Here is a 17,759-nt window from a genome sequence, read left to right on the forward strand (position 1 = left end):
TTTTGGGGTGTGACACACACAAACACACACTCGCACACCCACCCACCCAACACCATCACCACAATCACCGACCTACCATCACCATCACCACCACCACTAACCCGTCACTAGCACCACCACTGCCGCTGCCATCACCACCACTGACACAATTGCTGCCGCCACCACCATCGCCTGTCATCACCACAACCGCCGCCGACCCGCTACCATCATCGCCTGTACCACCGCTACCGTTTTCTAAAAATGAAAACCGATAAAAAATACACATCTAAATACGTTTTCTAATTTTCTAAAACTGAAAATGAAAAATGAATAAGTTTTAACTAAACGTGTTTTCTAAATTTTTCAATGAAAAATGAAAACGGAAGACGAAAATCTAAAAGGAAAAACAAAAAACGGAAAATGAAAATTGTTTTTCCGTAACTAAACGCAACCATAGGATTTTATAGGGATCATACTATTTTCAAACATTGATAACAACTATTATATTACATGATTGTAACCACCTTTATACAAGCAATGACACTAAATACTTATGAACTCACCAGCTTTATGCTGATACTCGTTTTCAAATAACTTGTATTATCAGGTCATCAGTAGACAGGTACATATGCAGCTTTTGAGAAGATGGAACACATACAAGACTCATCTTTTATTTTGATTATACTTTTGGTGTCTAACAAACTGTATAGAACATGCTTGTATTACAAATTATTATATTAATGCAATGGATGTTGTTGCTTATCTTTACTATTATGCATTGTTATGATATTGTACATGACGTCCTCCACTCCAGAACGTTTCCTCCGTTCTCGGTTTTGGGGTGTGACAGTCATTATAGTTGGCATGAAGTTACATAGAGTTCAGAAAATTCGACCTTGGAGTAGGTCTTACATCATACCAACCCAGGGAAAATTTGACAGTATAGGAGTTCTAGTTACAGTTCTTGGAAAACAAGATTATTTTACAGGAAGAAGGCTACATAGATCATAGATACGAAGGCTATTCCTTAATCCAAAAGAGAGGACGAGTAGAGCATCTTCTATCGGCGACGTGTACCCCTCGGGTGAACCCTCAAGCTTGCCAGTTGACGCTCCATGTCAAGAAGGTGTCGTTCATAAACTCTCTAGCGTACCTGGAGTTTTGTGACTTCAGCCCTAGTCGCAACAAGCTCATGCTACAGGGCCTCGTGGTCTCTCATAGACTTCTCACGAGCATATTCAAGACGAATGGTCTGGATTGTATGCATTCTCGCATTGGCATCAACGTCCGTGATTCGATTGAGAGTTGTCTTGCCATGTATTTTGTTTCGAGCAACTCTGCGGACCAGAATTGGCAGGACCCTGTCTGCTGAGCCTCCTTCGCTCAAGTTGTAGAAGCTTCTGTCCCTATTGTATGGCATGGGTTGATCCTGATCTTGACTCCATGTTTCCAAACTTTCCACCCATGGAGGCATCGGGCCTTGAAAAGTCGGACGAGGGTTAGGGTTTGGAATAGGAGCCACCGGCGGCAGGTTATTGACTTCAGGCTCGGAGTCAGAGTCCTCCAAAAAGCCCTCAACGAGGTGATCATCCAAAAGGATTGGATGCTTCTCTTCTGGCTCATCATCGGGCCACCCACCATTGCCTTGGTTAGGAAAGTATGGATCGCCGGGGAGATGGAAGCGAGCCATGTTATCTATGCGAGAATAGGGGAAAAGAAAAAAGTTAATAGATGAACTAACTAAGTTATTTATAGGATTATCTTTACTAGTTACTTCAATACTTGCGTAGTGTATACTAGTCATATGTGACCAAAATTAGAATAGACCTTCGAATAGGTGACCCTAACTCCAAGTCCACAACCAAACAACGAACAGGAAATAAAGAAAAGATCGCAAATTCTAAGTCTATGACACTTTAGTCATATACAACCTTAGCGTATTCACTCCACAACTATTGACCTACTGGTAGAGAACTTTTTAGTTCTCAAATAAGTAATCAGGGTAATACAAAATACTCCTATAGTATTTTAGGTTTACGTTCTATTTTTACGCTTTCGTTGTAGTAGTGTTGGTAAGTTTTTAGACTTGTTGCAACACCGCAACTATTCTTGGGCATATGCTAATCACTTCTCGGACTGACATAGTTGATCAGGCTATGCCATTCCCAGAACTGACCATATATCCCCAGGCCTACTTATGCTGTTCAACAATCGTAATACTTTTGTTCTGTTCTAGTGTGATACTAACCTTAGTATGAATGCAAGTATGTATAGTTAGTTAAATATTTTATTATTTAAAAGTATAGACTCTTGGTCAGTGTATTTTAATCCCGATGTGTTTATAGTTTGTATATCTTTTATGGGTTGATATACTCGATTCACTATAAACAATGCCCTGATACCAATTTGTCACACCCCCAAACCGAATTGGCGGAAACATTCGGGGGCGGAGGACGTCATGTACAGTGTCATAACAATGCATAATAGTAAAACAAGCAACAACATCCATTGCATTAATAGAATAGTTAAATACATGTATGTTCTTTTATAAGGATTAAATGACACCAAAAATGTCTAAACAAAATAATGACGAGTCTTGAATCCATTCCGTCCTTCAAAAGCTGCATGGGTGTACCTGCCTTACTGGTTCCCTGAGAATACAAGTTATTTTGAAAGAGAGTATCAGCATAAATGCTAGTGAGTTCATATTTTAGTGTCATTTAGTAATTTAAAACCTCGAAATGTTTGTATTAAAACCTTGAAAAGTTTGTAAAGTTTTTCCCAGAAAATCCTATATTTCCTGCTTAAAATGAATGTAGCCTTCTACCCGAGGCCCGACTGTTTTACGTGTTTGTTCTCGTATGAAAATGTAATGATTGCATCTATACTTGAAAAAGTATATATAAAAATGTAGTATTGTTTTATATCTGTGTAAAAGTATGTTTTTTTTCCATTTATTACTATCATGTGCTTGGAGAGATGAAATGTTTTATCTCAATAATGACACTACCGAATATGAAATGATAAAACTGAAGACTCATAGATGTATTAAATGTAAAATACTCCTTAGAGAGTCTTATTGCCTTTAATTCTGGTTTGGTTAATTTAAAGGATTAGATGTGAATTAGTTGTAATCGTACTGATTGAAGGCTGAATACCTGACGACCCTCTGACGTCATAAAATAGTGAGGTGACATTTTGTCACCCCTTAGCCTTATCGTCTGGGACTATAGCTAGCAGTTGGGGTGTGAGAGTTTCTGTCCCGTATAGATCTATACACAAGATGCCCGCTCTCCCTCTAGGAGACTCTAGTTACAAAGGTGATACAACAATGTATTGTTGTATCCAGAAGTAGTATTTCACATTCTAGTTATCGTATTCTTACTGTACTTGTATGTACATGTATATGTATATGTTTGTTCCTATTCTTGTATGTGTATATGTTCTATTATGTTCTTTGTATATGTAAATGTATGTGTATATGTTCGCTAAACTATACCTATTGTAGTTTACTAGACGTTTGTATGATCTCGATTTGTAGACAAGGCTTAATTGCTCAGTTTGAACGGTTGAGTTGAGTAAAGCTTTTAAAGATAAAACTTTATATTCTATTACGTATTTAACATGTATAACTATGAGTTAATCGACAGTCGGACTAGTGTATCCTACCCTAAGCCCACAACCAAACAAGGAACAGGAAATAAGGTTATCCACAATAGTCCTAAGTCCATTAAAGCATACTTATGCACTATTACATAAATGAATATGCTTTTGAAAGTAAAATGATTTGACAAGAGTTTAAAATAGTTTAGAAGGGTTTTATGAAGAAGTCTAACAATGTTTGAAAAGCAGTTGGAAAATGGTTTGAAACAAAATGCTTAGCAAGTATATAAATGTTTATACTAACACAATTTAAATTATGTTTACTTGTATTCCCCCCTCAAAAGCATTTAAAACAGTTTAAAAGGTTGATTTCAGGGGTATGAACTCACCTGCAGTGAGTTGTTCGACTGCAAGATCGGGAAAGGAGGTTGAGTGCTAAGTGAAATCCCGGGCATAGGTAGACCCTAATAATCATATAATAGTACATATATGTATATAACTAGTGTTTATATAACTAATCATGATGGGAATCACTTTAGGGACTAGGAAATACTTGTTTTGAAGTGTTACAATCACATATGATTGCATATAAGGGGTATATAGCCTCACAATTGGAGTGTAAGGACAAAATGCATCAGTTTTGTCTGTGTGCGGCCAGGGTGTGCGGCCCAAGTGGGTGTGCGGCCGCACACTCCCTATGAAACATGCTAAAGTGTGTCTTAAGGCCTTGGGAATCGTCTAGGAGGTGTGTTTTAGCCGTAGCTTATCTTAGAGGGGTGTTTGTAACCATTCTAGGCCCTAAAAGGGTGTGTACGGCCACACAAAAGGCTGTGTACGGCCGTACACCCTTGTTGGTTTTGCAAAGATGGTCAAAATGTGTTTCAAGGCCATATCTCTCATCCTCTAAGTGTTCTTGGACATGCCTTTGCATTGAATGTGAGTTTTGAGGCTAATATTCACCAAACAAAGGGGTGTACGACCACATGAGGGTGTACGGCCGTACACTCCTTGATGTGCATGATTTTGGATGATTTTTAATGTCATAACTAGTAAGTATCATGCATGGGAAGGAGTACTTATGATATAGAAGCCTTTAGGGGTGTTTGGGGTCCAAGAACTTAGTAGGTGTTCTTGGTGAAACTGAAGAACACTTGAAGATCTACCAAAATGGAGTGATTTCATTGATGAAATCAGTGATTCATACAAGAAAGAGGAAGAATCAACCAATCAGGGGAAGAAATACTTACAATTTTGGAGATCTAGGTGCTGAATGGATGATAGTTGAGAGCATACACGAGTTCTTGGCTAAGGGAGGTGAAAAGGGTTGAATGGAGGCTAAGTCCCCATTTATAGACTAAAGTGTACGGCTAGAGGGGGGGTGTACGGCCGCACACCCAAGTGTACGACCGTACACTCCACATGACGAAGTGTAAGGCCATTTTGTGAAGTGTTTGAACTTGCGGGACCCATTTCCACACCCTAACTTGAAGGTACTAGGCTTAGAACACTCAAATTGACTCAAAACAGTGCTAGAAGATGGTACAACGAGTTTGAACTTGATTGTTTTGAATAATTGTACTAGATAGAAATTTCGGGGTGTCAAAAAAGAACACCAAAAATGGAGTTGAAACGAAGAAGTTATGGCTGTTTGAAGTTGAATGGGAAGTTAGGTGTTTTGCCCTACGCAGGGCATAGATGTTGAATGAGGAATGTGTGTTTATTAATCTACGCATGGCTTAGCTGTTGCTGACCAAAACCCTAACCTGACGTAATTCAATTTCCAAATTTTTAAAAGCATCTTCATCTTTGCCACGACGTGGGAAAGGCACCATGACGTGATGCTTTAAGAAAAACCACATATTTATTTAAGCCACCACGACATGGTAGTGTATGGCTACGACGTGACGGCTAGCAAATGACAAAATCGTATTTCCAAGTTTTGCTCCCTATTTAAAGGAATGGGGAAGCTAGGGTTTTCTCACCCTCAACCTCCATCAACTTCTTTGAGATTCGTGAAAACCCTAATATCCTCCTCATTTGTTAAATTTTGTTTTGGTGCTCTTTGAAGCCATTGAAGGAATAAAGAAGAAGAAGTGAGGTAAGATTCAACAAAACAGTCTTCATCCTTTGTTGTAGTATTTCTCCAGACCTTTGTAAGTGTTCAAAACTCGATTTTTATCATAATTGGTCGTTAGATCTTGAGTTTTGTCCATAAATCTTCTTGTTCATGATTTTGGGCATTTGGTGTTTTAGATCGGTATTAGTAGTGAGTTATGATATCATGCATAGATTTTTGGTGAAAACCCTCATTTTGACCTAATAAGAGTCCAATACATTATGTTTTGGCCCTTTTTAGACCTAAGAGTGAGATCCCTATCTCTTGGAAGGTCTAAAGTGATAAAGTTGGAAACTTCATCCAATTAGACCTTAGAATGGACCAGATCTGAGTTTTGGAGCCCTTAAGGGGGAAGAAAACGGCTTAACCCATTAAGATGTTGGGAGCCAAGTGCCCACGACATGGCCTTGGCTACCACAGTGTGGTGACTAGGCTAAGACTCTTCTATTTTGTCATTTAGTGGCCATGACATGGCGATCAACTGGAGTCACTTTTTAACTGTGACCGTTGACCGTTGAATTTGACCAACTTTGACTTTAGATTATTTGGGGTATTTTGAGTAGTAGATTAAGGTTTGGTCCTTGGGTGTTGTACATGTGACCTGTAGAGCCGGTAGTTGGAGGATCATTAAGTTCTGCTATGTTTCTGACATTGAGGTGAGTTTTACTCAATGTACTCATAGGTCAAAGGCACCAATACCGGCCCACTGGATTATTTATTCTGGTATATTGGATGATATCATGCTGGTTATGTGATAGATGGGTTGTAACGTCCGGAATTTATCAGAGAAAGAAGTTTGAAGAAGGATCAAGGACTTGAAGAGAGTTTGTAGATCCAAAGGATTAGCACCATTTCTGACTCATTTGAGGTATCAAGCTTCAAAATTGACCATTGCATGCTTAGTTGTAGTGTTGGGGTGTTTTATGGGTTATTTTGACTCCATTGTTGAGGTTCTTGTGTCTTTGTAGTTCCAGACCATAAGAGCTATCCTTTTGAGCTCTTGGAAGCATTTAGAGTCATAAAAATCGGACCTTGATGGTTAAGCCACAACCATGAAAGTGTTTGATGGTCACAAAATTTGTTAACGAACTTAAAACATGTTTTAACCCCCATCTATGCATGCAAAGACATAAAGTTTGTAACTTTATGGACTAGGATGTCATAAAGGATCCGGATCTATGTTTTAGACGTTAGGACTTAAGGGATTAAGTCACAAAAGGAGTCTTAAGGAAGCTGGCCAGTATGTTGGGCGTACACCCTGGTACGCTCCGCATACGGGGTCAACTTCCCGCTTCTGGTCAAGGCCAGCGTACGTGGGCCGTACGTGCCAGGTACGCCGCGTGTATGCATAGAGAGTGGCAAATACGGGTTTTTGGGCCTAGATTGTTGGGCCTCATGGCCCACTGTGGAGAAAGGCCTTTGGGCCTAGGACTGGAATTTATGGTGATGGGCCTCTTGGGCCTTATTGGGCCTTAAAGTTTAAAGTAAATGGACTTGGGCCTTATTGGACCTTAAAGTTTAAAGTAATGAACTTGGGCCCTAAATTTATTATGGACTGGGCCTTGGGGGAAAAAGGCCCATTAGGGCAAGGAATAGGGAGCCTTGCCTTAGGACATGAATTAGAAGTTGGGCTATAAGGGAGTCGTACTTGCCCAATAACTAACTAAGGGACTTGTTATGTTTTAGGGAGAGGAGTCCCGAGCCATCTGAGGAGTACGATTTCGGTACACAGTTGAGGTGAGTTACCTTCCTGTAGAAGTAGGTCGAAAGAACCAATGTCGATCCACTAGTAGATGATTATAGTAGAGATGATTGTCATTGTGATAATTATCTGGTATGTCACTATCTGTTATGTCTTATGTGCTAGTACGCTATGATATTACGTGATAATAGTAAGAGGGGTGAAATAGTCCCCGTAACCGGTCGAAAGAGCCAAAGGGGTAGGCCAGCACCTAGATATGCTATGTAGTATGTGATTTATGTTTACGTGCTAGGATGTTATATGGTAGTGGTAGGGGTGAAATAGTCCTCGTAACCGTTGAAAGAGACCAAAGGGGTAGGACAACACCCATGTATGCTAGGCGGTTATCAGTTGAAAGAGACCGAAGGGGTAGGTCAGCACCCTGATAGGCGGTTACCGGTTGAAAGAGACCGAAAGGGTAGGCTAAAAACCGAATATGCTAGGCAGTATGTGTATTGTATGGTATGTGGTATAATGGGGGAACTCACTAAGCTTTGTGCTTACGGTTTTTAGTTTTGGTTTCAGGTACCTCTTCTTCAAAAGGAAAGGAGCTGGCATGATCGCATCGCATCACACTATGATTTTACGCATACGAGATCTTTGGGAGTTATACTATGATAATTGTTTCTTTATGACATGTTTTGATATTTGAGATATTGGTTTTTATATTATGATATGGGATGAAACTATTGATGTTTTCAAACTACCGTTTTATAAATTACTTAATTAAAAATGAAATTTATGGGTGTGAGTTTTGGGGTGTTACAAGTTGGTATCAGAGCCTTGGTTTGAGGGATTCGGACACACCTTTGGGGGTGTCTGGACTCAAATCGAGGGTTTGAGAAATTTTTACAAAAAAAATTCTAAAATTTAAAAATAAGGGTTTTAGATAAAGAACAAGAAGCGTGATGCGTGCAATCGGCCAAGCTCAAGTAAGTTTTCCTCAAGATACCCATACATGTTATATTATGATATGTAGTGTGAATATGTGAACTGCATGCTTAGATTAGGGCTAAGGATCTAGGAAGGATGCCTTGTATGCCTACTATATGTGCTTATTGAACTGCATGCTAGATTAGGGCTAAGGATCTAGGAAGGATGCCTTGTATGCCTATTGTATGTGTTTATTGAACTACATGCTAGTACTGATTAGTCAGTGATATGATGTCCTGATTAGGATATGCTTGGTTTTGTTTACTCAATGCCCGAATACTGCTTGCTTTGTGCTTTTAGGAGTTCTACTTATCTTTAACTAACTAGTAGACAAATATGTTAAGTTACATATTACGAGGACTAAGTAATTTTAGAAGGTTAGGTTTAGCCCTATTTCACAGCTCTCGTTTGAGTCTAACCGTTGTAGGGAGATACCTCTCATTCGAAGAATTATCTGGTCTTAGTAATATGTAATGGTATTCGCGAGCTAGTTAGGGAGGGATAACATGGGCTTCTTATGCAACTGATGGCGGAGAGTGGGTCAAGGATTACCCTAGGACAAGCCTAGGATGAGATTAGTGTGGAGAGTAGAAATAGTGAAAGGGACTTGGTGAAGTCAAGGAAATCCTTGAGGAAAGTACAGATAAATGTGGAAGGTAGTATGGGCCTGTACTACTGAAAGCAGAGGATCCGTACTTGAGTCAAGGAGAACTGAGATTAAACCAAGGAACTTGTAGTGAGCATGAGGTCTCTCGATATTATGTATGACTGACGATTGTATGGTTTGTTTTAGAATGGTGATGACACGTCATAGAGCAGGAGGTTCAGGGTCTGGGACTGGTTCGGGTATGAGTTCCAAGCCAATTGATGATGGATTGCACGAGTTCAGTGCTTCTGAGATTACGAGATGCATCCTTGAGTCGAACCGGTGATTTTTAGGTCAATCAAGGAGGGTATCATTGAGCTGGTGGAGGATCGCCTTAGGGCATTCAGGAGCAACATGGAACCTGGAAAGTCGGGGACCCGTACACTCTCTTTCAAGAATTTCAGGGGATGCGGAGCACCAGACTTCTATGGGGTGAAAGACCCCATTGTGGCTAGGCAATGGATTGCAGACATCGAGTATGCACAGTTGACGAGCTTCTGCATTGAGGGGTCGAAGGTCACGTATGCCACTGGTTGTTTGAGGGAGAGAGCTAGAGACTGGTGGGAGGCAGTCATTGATACTTTGGGAGCCCCAACCATTGAGGCTATGACCTGGTCAGACTTTATGACCAAATTCCGAGTCGAGTTTGCGCCAAATGTGGAGATTCAGCAGCTAGCTAGGGAGTATTTGGATATGAGGCAGACTAGGGAGACAGTGGCGGAGATTACCACCAAGTTCAGGGAGAGGGCCTTGTTGGTGCCTCGGTATGCGGGTGATGAGGAGATGAAGAAAACCCGATACCATGACATGTTGAGAGCTAACATTCGAAACATGTTAGTTACTCGGCGTGCCCGACTTTGGATGACATGATAGTCAGGGCACGAGAGATGGAGATTGACATAGAGCAAGTTAGGAAGAGGAAGGCAGAGTCCGGGCAGACGTTTGGCGTGTCGATGAAGAAACCCAAGGGATTCGACTCAGGGTTAAAGGGCCAGCAGGGTCGGAGCCACTGTGGGAAGTGCGACAAGACGCATGAGGGAGTTTGCAGATTAGGGGCATCGGGCTGCTATAAGTGCGGCAAGCTTGGGCACTTTGGTAGGGACTGTACTGCCCTTACCCCCACCATTCAGACATCAGACCTGATTTGCTTCACTGCAATCAAAAGGGCCATAAAAAGGCTAACTGCCTGAGATTGTTATCAGGAGCGCTAGTGGTGGCGCCAGCTCCTGCAACCCTACGGATCACAAATGGCCAACAGGGCAAGCCAGATGCTCCTATGGAGAGAAGCCAAACCTTCCAGTTGACAGCCGAGGAGGCGCGTGTCGCACCAGATGTGGTGACTGATATGTTTCTTCTCCCTACCTTTCATTATATTTCAGTTTTGATATTTATGTTTCATGTATTCTGTTTTAGGATCGTTTCATGTGAACGGTATCCCAGTGTTGGTGTTATTTGAATCGGGAGCTAACCGATCTTTCGTTTCTCTTGCACTCAGTAAGAGGTTTGTTGAGCCTTCAGGCATGTTAGATTGTCCTTTAGAGGTTGAGATTGCGGATGACCGATCTGTCCGGGCATCAGAGGTTTATAGAGATTGTGTCCTGAGGATGTACGACGAGCGTTACCTCGTGGATTTGGTTCCCCTTCCTTTGCGTGGGAATAAGGTCATCATAGGCATGGATTGGTTGAGCCCTAATGGGGCAGTGATCGACTGTGAGCAGTAGTTGGTCCGGGTCAGGACCCCAAGTGGGGGAGAGCTAATGATTCTGGGTGAGAGACCGCAGCGTGGAACGGTCATGTGTTCAGCAGCGAGAGCCAGACGCTACCTACAGCAGGGGTGCGCAGGTTTTGTCGTCTATGTTATGGATACCCGGGAGGAGGGTAAGACGATAGTGAGTGAAGTGCGAGTTGTACGAGTGTACCCGGATGTGTTCCCGAAGGATTTGCTTGGGATACCTCCGGAGAGACAGGTGGAGTTCAGGATTGACCTAGTGTCGGGTATGACTCCGATAACCAAGGCACCATATCAGTTGGCTCCACCCGAGATGCAGGAGTTGTATACATAGATTTAGGAGCTGTTAGACAAGAGATTTATCAGGCCCAACATTTCATCTTGGGGAGCCCCGATCCTGTTTGTGAAGAAGAAGGACGGGTCTCACCGGATGTGTATAGACTACCGGGAGCTGAATAAGGTAACAGTGAAGAACAGTTACCCACTCCTAAGGATTGAAAATCTCTTCGAACGGCTTCAGACGGCATCTTGGTTTTCAAGATCGATTTGTGTTCAGGCTATCACCAAATGAGAGTCAGAGATGAGGATGTACAGAAGACTGATTTCCGGACTCGCTATGGTCACTATGAGTTTGTGGTGATGCAATTTGGACTCACCAATGTTCCTACTATGTTCATGGATCTCATGAACTGTGTGTGCAGACCGATGTTGGATCGGTCTGTGATAGTCTTTATTGATGATATCTTGGTTTATTCCAAGATGCAGGAGCAGCACGAGGAGCACCTGAGGGAAGTGCTGGAGACACTGGGGAGGAAGAGACTTTTCGCAAAGTTCTCCAAGTGCGAGGTGCAGTTTCTGGGCCATCTCGTCAACCAGAACGGTATACTGGTCGATTCGGCCAAGGTGGAGGCCGTTACGAGATGGGAAGTTTTGAGGTCTCCATCCGATATTCAGAGCTTCCTAGGTTTAGCAGGATATTATCAGAGGTTCATTAAGGATTTTGTCACACCCCAAAACCAAGAACGGCGGAAACGTTCTGGGGCGGAGGACGTCATGTTAAGTATCACAACATAGTAACAGTAAATAAGAAAACAACATCATCCATTGCATTAAATATATAATTTTAATACAAGCGTGTTCTGTACAATTATAGAAACCAAAAATGTAAATCAAAATAATAAGATGAGTCTTGGATGTGCTCCATCTTCTCAAAAGCTGGCATCGGTACCTGTCTATTGACGACCTGAGAATACAAGTTATTTTGAAAGAGTTTATCAGCATTAAGCTGGTGAGTTCATAAGTATTTTAGTGTCGCTGTTTGTATCAAAACGTTTGAACATAGTTTTAAACATGAGTTTGTAAACATTGGTGATAAAAGTATGTGAATGTTTGTACGTGTTTGTAAAAGTTTGAATCTCTCAAAAAAAACCTATATTTTCTATTAAAAGTAGCCTTCTGCCAAGGCGTAACTGTTTTGTGCATTTGTTTATCGTAAAAGTGTGTAATTTTCCCAAGTGTAACTATCATTACAAAATATAGTTTGTACATTTATGTTTTAAGTGAAATGATCACTAAATGTAGATAAAGGATAAATTTTTGTAGTACTGTAGTGTTGTATTATAGGAACTACTGCTGTACTAACTACCTTAAACCGGATTTATATTAAGGTATCATGTGATTAATTGCACCATACTATCGACTGGTAACAACGACAAAAGTATGGTCGTAAAAAGGTATGACGTTTGGCACCCGCAGACCTGCAGGTCCGGCTGTAGCTAGCAGCAAGGTGTAGGATAGTCAATCCAGTATAGATCTATATGCAAACTCACGCTCTCCCTCCAAGAGACTCTGGCTACAACTTGGGCCATGACATTTAAGGCATGCTCCGATACAGCGAATCACAATCTTGTCAATGTATATATATGTATATGTAATGTATTGTTACTCATTCTAGTATCATTGTATATGTTCTCTTTCTAGTATAGTTGTATATGTTCTTCTTCTAGTATAGTTGTATATGTTCTCTTTCTAGTATAGTTGTATATGTTCTTCTTCTAGTATAGTTGTATATGTTTACTTTCTAGTATAGTTGTATATGTTCTTCTTCTAGTATAGTTGTATATGTTCTCATAGTAATAAGTACTGACTCATGAATGAACTGACTCATTAATCTAGAAATAGTATAAGTATGATCATGTGTTACCCCAATGGTAACTTACTAATGATGTAACTAGTACGCATGAATATGGAAGAACTTTTATGACTATATATGTACACATGATATATAATTAATATTGAAACGACCTTCGGACGGCTACCCGACATCCCACCAGACCACATCCAAATCGAGGAAAAGGAAATAGGGCGGACGGCCTTCCTAAGCCTTTTAAACATTTCTTATATAACTATACATATACGGGCATGCAATTTATAATACGTATAACAAATTTTAAATAAAAGTATTTGATAAGTAAAAGAGTTTGTAAAGCAGTTTGAAGTAAAACAGTTTGATAAACAGTTTGAACAGTAATAAAATCATTGGTTTTGTAGTTATTAATCACATCTGATTGATGTAATAACTATAATTATTCAACTTGTATTCCCCCACCCCCCCCCATAAAAGCATTTAAAAGTATTTCAAAGGTTAATTAAAGGGGTATGAACTCACTTGTGGTGAGTGGATTGGATTGAAGTGTCAGATATTGTGTTAGGTGGCAAACGGAGACTTGTACACACGCACGAGCCTAGTTATCATATAATGAACATATATATAACTAATTAGCCAAATAATAACTAATAAATTAAGTTGGGACACTCTAGAACATGAAAACACTCTGTATAAGTGTTATAAGTCCTAAGGGTTGCATCTAAGTTGTTATGGGACAAGGCAAAAGGGGTTTAGGGTTCCAAAAGACCTTATACATGTGTTTACTCTTCATTAAACTCCACACAAGGAGTTTACAGTCGTAAACCCTTGAGTTTACGGTCGTAAGCTCTCAAACATAATGACATTATGTGTTTTGAAGTGTTACTTGATTTCTAGAAGAGGTTCTACTTGGTGGTTTAATCCTTGGGGTAGTTTAGGGCATTAAGACACTCCTTTTAGGAGTTTTCGGCCCAAAGGCCATTCCTTTTGAGTTTACTGCCGTAAACTTATATGGAAATGGGTATTTTTGTGTTTTCAAGTCCCATACTGATTTAGGAAAGGTTCTAGACAATTATCTAAGGCTAATGAAGGTATTAGGCACACTTTGGTACCCCTTTTTGATGTTTACGGCCTAAGAACCATAACAATTGGAGATTAGGGCCGTAATCTCTCTTTGGGAGGGGTTTTTGATGTTTTAAGGTCCCTAAATTAACTAGGAATAAATAGAGGCTATTGTCCAAGGCTTTAAGAGTCATTTAGGCACTCTTTTGCCTTTGTTTTTGGAGTTCACGGTCCAAGAACTTCTTGGGCCGTGAACATCTAAATCTTGGTGTTCTTTGATGATTTCTAGTCTTAAATACACATACATACAAGCCTAAGGTTGTTTCATAACACGGGGGAAGGACTAGCCATCATTTAAGCCTTGTATAGGAGTTCACTCCCCAAGATGTTCTTGGGCGGTAAACTCCCGAATCTAGTCGTTTTGCTATTAAATCTATGTTATTAAGCACATTATAAGCATTATAAAACAACTAGAGAAGGGTACTCACGATTTGGGATGAAAACCCGAAGATCCGTGAGAGAGAAAATGGTTTTTCTCTAGTTGGAAATGTAACTAATGAAATAATTTGGTTAAGAATTATATTTATAGTCCTGGGATTTTTGGCCGAAAATATTATTATTCCGGAAATGAACTCTAATATCATGAAGTTTTGAAATACACGAGTTTCACAAACCCATGTGCATCCACTCTCCTGATATATCGTTAAATGTAAACCCTGAAATACTCAAACTTATTCGGAAAAGTCTGAAATTCACTATAACTAGTCTAGCTTCTATTGACTTGATAATGTTCGTATAGAATGGAAATTTCGGGTTGTCACATCATCCCCTCCTTAGAAGGAATTTCGTCCCGAAATTAGAATTTAAGCAAATAAGTAATTACAAATAACTAAGTAAAAAGATGAGGATATTTCAGTTTCATCTGATCCTCACGCTCCCAAGTGAATTCCGGTCCTCGCTTGGCGTTCCAGCGAACCTTCACGATCGGGATACGGCTTTGCTTTGTCTGCTTGACCTCATGGTCCATGATCTCTACCGGTTCTTCCACGAAGTTGAAGCTCTCGTTGATCTCGATCTCGTCGAGTGGGATTACAAGAGTCTCGTCGGACAGACACTTTTTCAAGTTAGATATGTGGAATGTAAAATGTACGTTACGAAGTTCGTCGGGTAGGTTGAGTTTGTAAGCTACGGGGTCGATTCTTGCGAGAATCTTGAAGGGTCCTATATATCTTGGATTAAGCTTCCCACGCTTACCGAAGCGAGAGTACTGTCAGAAACTTTCGGCCGTAGAGGGCTTCAAATGGAGCAGCCTTGATGCTCGTGTGATAACTGTTATTATCGGAAAACTCGACAAGGGGTAAGTGAGTATCCCATGCCTTTCCAAAGTCGATCACACAGGCTCTCAACATATCTTCCAGTGTTTGGATGGTCCTCTCACTTTGTCGTCGGTCTGTGGATGGTAGGTTGTGCTCATGTCTAGCCTTGTTCCCAAGGAGTGTTGTAGCGATTGCCATAATCTTAAGGTGAACCTACTATCTCTATCGGAGATAATGGATAAAGGTACACCATGTAGTCGTACGATCTCCCTAATGTATGTTCTCGTAAGCTTCTCCATCTTGTCAGTTTCTTTGATAGGCAGGAAGTTTGCAGACTTGGTCAATCTATCGACGATGACCCATATGGTATCAAGTCCACCCGTTGTCTTGGGCAACTTGGTCATGAAATCCATAGTGATCCGCTCCCACTTCCATTCTGGAATCTCTGGTTGTTGTAGTAAACCAGAGGGCTTCTGGTATTCGACCTTAACCTTTGCGCAAGTAAGGCATTTACTTACAAAGGTAGCAATCTCTGCTTTCATATTAGGCCACCAGTATAGCTTTTTAAGATCCAGATACATCTTATCTGAACCCGGGTGGACGGAATACCGAGTGTTGTGTGCCTCGGTCATGACCAAGTATCGGAGGCCACAGTGTTTCGGTGTCCAGATCCGGTTCATGAAATATAAGGCTCCGCCACCCTTGGCTTCTAAGTTTTTATCCATTCCTCTAAGGGATTCACTCATCACGTTTTCAGGTTTCATAGCTTCAAGCTGGGCCGTCTGAATTTGCTTAGACAAGTGTGAATGGATAGTCATTGTCAATGACTTGACTCTTCGACTAGAATATTTTGTCCGACTTAGGGCGTCTGCTACTACGTTGGCTTTACCCAGATGATAACGAATATCGCATTCGTAGTCACTGAGTAGCTCGACCCACCGTCATTGTCTCATGTTGAGCTCCTTCTGATCGAATATGTGTTGTAAACTCTTGTGGTCGGTAAAGATAGTACTTTTCGTTCCGTACAAGTAATGTCTCCAGATCTTCAGAGCAAATACGACTGCTCCTAGCTCAAGATCATGGGTCGTGTAGTTAACTTCGTGTGTCTTCAATTGTCTCAAGGCGTAGGCGATGACCTTACCTCGCTACATCAAAAAACACCCGAGCCCTTGATTCGATGCATCACAATAGACTACGAAGTCTTCTATCCCTTTGGGGAGGGATAGTATTGGTGCAGTGCACAAGGCTCGCTTGAGCGTTTGGAACGCTCTCTCCTGTTTCTCTTCCCAGTCAAAGGCCACGCCTTTATGGGTCAGTGTTGTTAGAGGTTTCGTAATTCGGGAGAAGTTCTGTATGAACTTGTGGTAGTAGCCAACGAGGCCTAGAAATTAACGAATTTCTGTAGGCGTCTTCGGTGCTGACCAGTTCTCGATGGCCTTAATTTTGGATGGGTCCATGTGGATTCCTTCTTCGCTTACCACGTGTCCTAAGAATTCGAATCTTCGGATCCAAAATTCACATTTCGAGAACTTCGCATAGAGCTTCTCCGTTCGTAAAGTTCTTAAAACTTGTCACAGGTGATCGCCATGCTCTTCCTTACTTCGGGAGTAGATCAGAATGTCATCGATGAAGACAATAACAAATTGGTCCAAGTAAGGTCGGCATACCCGATTCATCAGATCCATGAAAACTGCGGGCGCATTGGTCAATCCGAATGGCATCACCACGAACTCGTAGTGTCCGTAACGAGTTTGGAAGGCTATCTTTGGAACATCCTCCTCTAGCACTAGTAACTGGTGATATTCGGATCTTAGATCAATTTTGGAGAAGTAGTTCACCCCTTGCAGTTGGTCAAATAGATCGTCTATGTGAGGCAGAGGGTAACGATTTTTGATCGTTAGTTTATTGAGTTCTCTGTAGTCGATGCACATACGGAATGATCCGTCTTTCTTCTTAACGAACAAGACCGGTGCTCCCCAAGGTAGAAACTTGGTCTTATAAAGCCCTTGCTAAGCAGTTCGTTAAGTTGGCCAGACAGTTCCTGCATCTCTGCTGGTGCTAATCGGTAGGGCGACTTGGCTACTGGGGTAGCTCCTGGGACTAAGTCGATTCTGAACTCGACCTGTCGTTGCGGAGGTAATCCTGGTATCTCTTCTGGGAAGATGTCGGGGAAGTCGCTCACTACTGGGATGTTCTTTAGTTCTTTCGTTTCGAGGCTCGTTTCGACGACGTGAGCAAGGAATGCATGGTATTCTTTACGTAGATACTTATATGTTTGAATACTCGATATAATATGAAGACATGCACCAGGTTTATCGCCGTAGACTATAAGAGTTTCGTTAGACGGGAGGTTTAGACGGACTGCTTTCTCGTAGCACATGATGTCGGCGCGATGAAGACTCAACCAATCCATGCCGATGATAACGTTGAAGCTTTTAATTGCAACCGGCATGAGGTCGATTGGAAATGAATGGTTATCTAGAGTTAG

This window comes from Lactuca sativa, chromosome 7 (genome assembly GCF_002870075.4).
Source record: "Lactuca sativa cultivar Salinas chromosome 7, Lsat_Salinas_v11, whole genome shotgun sequence".
NCBI classification, from domain to species: Eukaryota; Viridiplantae; Streptophyta; class Magnoliopsida; order Asterales; family Asteraceae; genus Lactuca; species Lactuca sativa.